The sequence below is a fragment of the Phoca vitulina genome, unplaced genomic scaffold, assembly GCF_004348235.1.
Source record: "Phoca vitulina isolate PV1807 unplaced genomic scaffold, GSC_HSeal_1.0 scaffold16, whole genome shotgun sequence".
NCBI classification, from domain to species: Eukaryota; Metazoa; Chordata; class Mammalia; order Carnivora; family Phocidae; genus Phoca; species Phoca vitulina.
The window spans coordinates 25152922-25156879 of record NW_022589719.1 but is presented as its reverse complement, the minus strand read 5'-3'; the positions used below and the strand labels follow the sequence as shown (position 1 = coordinate 25156879).

The following is a 3958-nucleotide window of genomic DNA, read 5'->3' as shown; positions in this document are numbered from 1 at the left end:
ACAGGTAATATGTTCTATTCATGGATGATGGTAGTATATCTTTTAATATCACAAATAACAGTGTTTTGTTATTATTACTTCTTTTCTCACATTAAGATGAAAAAATATATACAAGAAATATGCTAAAGGAAAATTTCTATTTTAAAAAAGTTCAGTTGGCCCTATTCCTTGTCCATTAAGATGAAAATGGAATTAATTTCTCATGTCTACATATCAAGGTAAGCTGATATGTGCAGTTTCTCTCAAATGCACAGTTTTGAGATCACTCAACTAATTGAGCTCTACTGGAAGGGGATACGATCTATTAATTTTCTCATCTTGTCTTTCCACATTCTGAAATACTGATAAATACTCCAACAGAAACATAAATTTCCACCTGTCCCTTTGTCCCTGCTTATGACACTTTAAGGGAGATGGGGGTGGGAGTGGGTGCTGCAGCTCCCGGAGGACAGGTATAACCACCCCTTTTTCTTTGCTTTTTTTTGGTTTAGAACCAAATTATCTATGTGGATTTTTTTCATCACATAATTTATTTCACATAAGATTTAGATGAATATCCTACAGGAAATAAAGTTCAATAACAAAAAAATGTCTTTTTTCATTTTTGAAAACCACTTCTAATCTCCATTTCTACAGAATGCCAAAATGTTGTCAAATCATCATGTATAAATTTCATATGCAAGTGAATATTAAAATTCACAGTCAGCCTCACAGCTTCAGAACTGCTTACTGTCTGTGACATAGCTACTGGTCCTTTAGCTTAGCATATTTTTAATATACATATGCCCCTACCCAATTTCAGTTCCACTAGTAAAATTGTTACCTTACTCATAATTCCTCAGCTTATCATCTCCAACATTCATAAAGTGAAAGATTTGGTTTCAATGATCTGAAAGCTAATAGAGCTCTCTGATTCCAAGTCCATTTTTGCTCCTGCATAAAGTTTTTAGCATATTGAGTAGGACAAATCAATTATGTTTTTCTTCTGAAAACACCCTTTGACACCAAACCCTTCTCATGGCTTTTTTCATCTCTGTATTTCTCAGAGTATGGATTAGGGATTCAACATAGGAGCAATGATGGTGTAAAATAGTGCAAATATTTTATCATCAGGGAAAGTGGTAGGAGGTCTAAGGTAGGCAAAGATTGAAGGCCTAAAAAATAAGATGACCACAGTGATATGAGACCGACAGGTAGAGAGGGCTTTGGGTCTTCCCTCAGCTGAGTGATTTCTTAAAGTGAATAATATAACAACATAAGACCCAAACAAGAGAACAAAGATTACTAAAGCGACCATTCCTGAATTGGCAACCACAAGGATCCCAGTGATGTAGGTATCAGTGCAGGCAACTTTCAGCAAAGGGAAGATATCACAATAGTAGTGATTGATTTCATTGGGGCCACAGAAGGGCAACTAGATTATCATAGAAAACTGAGAAAAAGAATGGAGAGCCCCACCAGCCCAAGCAGCCAAGACTAGGAGATTGCATCTTGTCCTGTTCATGATAAGCAGGTAGTGGAGAGGTTTGCAGATGGGAGCATAGTGATCAAAGGCCATGACTGTAAGGATGAAGATTTCAATCATTCCCAAGAAGTGCAAGGAAAAGACCTGTAACATGAAGTTATCATAAGAGATGGTTTTTCTAGCCAGTAGCCGGTCACCAATCAGTTTGGGTGTCACGCAGGAGATGTAGCAAATGTCCATAAAGGATAAGTGGCTGAGGAAATAGTACATCAGTTGGTAAAAAAGGCCACTGCACTGAATGGAGACAAGAATTGGGAGATTTCCCACCAAGATGGAAACAAAATAAGAAGAAAACAAAGCAAAATATTTATATGTTCTGATTATAGGAAAGTCCCAAAAGGATGAATTCTGAGATATTCCTCTGACTTTCCATAAATTGTGTGCTATGCACAAATAACTGAGTATCTGAAAAGAAAAAAAATTTGGATGAAAACATTGACAATATAAGCACAATCATATAAAATCCTCTAACAAAACATAAACCTAATTAACAAATCACAATAGCTAATTTATAAATCAATATTACTATATTTTTTCTTAGGAATCATAACTGATTTTGCTATGATTTTTTAATTTTTTTAAATATTCTCTTACTTTGAAATACTAAAAATACTTTTGATTAAATTTTGAAAATATGATTTAAAAATTACTATTTTCTAACAGGAAATTGAACCACTGTTATTTATAACATTTAGATGGTAGTGGCATTAATTTAATGCAGGAAATTTATTTTATTCATAATTTTCCATTTTGTTCTTTACTCATAAGAGGATTTTCATTCTAGGTAATGTTCCATTTCCCCAGCATGATATGGAACATCCTCCTAAATTGGCTGTAGACATATGATCAAGGAATGTAGTTGCATTTAAAAAAACAAAATCAAAAACACATTTGCCTAAATTGTGAGTTGGGTGATCAGGATTGCAAATAATATTCTTCGAAATACAAGGGTGTGTGTGGGGTGGGTACTATATATTGAGCTTGAGAAACCAATCTTGCTAGCTATGTTATAAAGCAAAACTAGTTGAAAATACAACAAAAAGTAGATTTTTTTGGTCAGTGAAATTTTGAAAAATAATTAGAAAAATATGTATATTTCTTATTTAAATTTTAGTGTAAAAGAATGTTTTAAGGTAAACTCCATAGCCATTAAACTTAATAATGTAAAGAAAAAAAGAAAAAAAAAACACTAATGGAAATGGAAGACATTCTAGTCTCCCTTTTTAACATGAAGACATCAGGTCTTATCCTCAAAATTGTACACAAGTTATAGTTCTTTCATAATTTAACGTTTTTATTTTCTTTTTTTATATCTTTATGTATATTATTACAATTACAGTTACAAATAATAACTAGTTTATGAAAATACTATATTGCATTCCTTTAAATAAGTATGCATAAAAACTGAAACTAAGAATAATTTTGAAAATAATTATTAAATAATAAGCCTAATTATGAGAATGATTTAAATATTAAAGTACTCATCTAATCCCACCATATTCTTTTCAATGTAGAAGGAACAGATTAAGAGAAACTAAGTGAATTTCCCAAATCAAACAGCCAATAAACTGAAGTATTTATAAGTTATATCTCCTAATTCTTATTCTTTTAGTGTGGCTTCCCACAGGAAAAGGGCATGCATCAGAGAAGACAGCAGTGGAGGAATTATCATAATTTTCATCTCATGAGAGATGACAGACTCCTAGATCACTGTAAAATACAGCACAATAGTTTTAAGGATAAATGTGTGGTGTTGTAGCAGGTCTCTGTTTTGAAATCCCTTCACAACATTGGGCTTTTAATTTCACCACTATAGCGGTTAACTATTCTAATCTGTGTACTCATGGAAATATCATCACTCTTGGATGCGTTAGTAGAACGACAATGTGACCAACTTCCTGAGAAAGAAATTTTAGAGAGGGAAATACATGACTTTTTTTTTTAAATCTTCAAAACATTAAACATAAAAATGAAGAAAAGGAGACATTACCAAGTAAAAGAATTAGTGATGTTACAAAAGCAATACAGACAGAATTAGAAATGATGGGGAAGATAAAGTAAGGTAGAGGACAAACCACTTGTATTCAAGCATTGTTTATATTATCACTAAATTTCTGATGCTATTGGTCACCTAGAGGCTTTCAACATTCAGTTGTTTGATACCAAGTGAAATAACATGAACTGAAATGTGGCAACTTTTGGGTTTCAATCTTGATAATTTAGAACCTGACATCCAAATCTAAGCAGATTAGAGGAGATAATCATCAAGCATGAATTAGGTAATTGTCACACCTTATTCCCAAAGTTTTACACATTTTGTATTCTGTTACCATTTATAATGAAATTTTAACAAAAATAAGACTATTTTGGATTTCTCCATTTGCACAAGCAGTTCTCACTGGTACAAGACATTGAACCTTTCTAATCTTGAGG

At 32.5% G+C, this 3958-nt stretch overlaps 1 pseudogene; it reads right to left on the bottom strand.

Annotated features, from left to right (window-relative positions):
• Positions 1–968: 968 nt before the first annotated feature.
• Positions 969–1898, bottom strand: LOC116638929 (annotated as a pseudogene).
• Positions 1899–3958: the final 2060 nt, after the last annotated feature.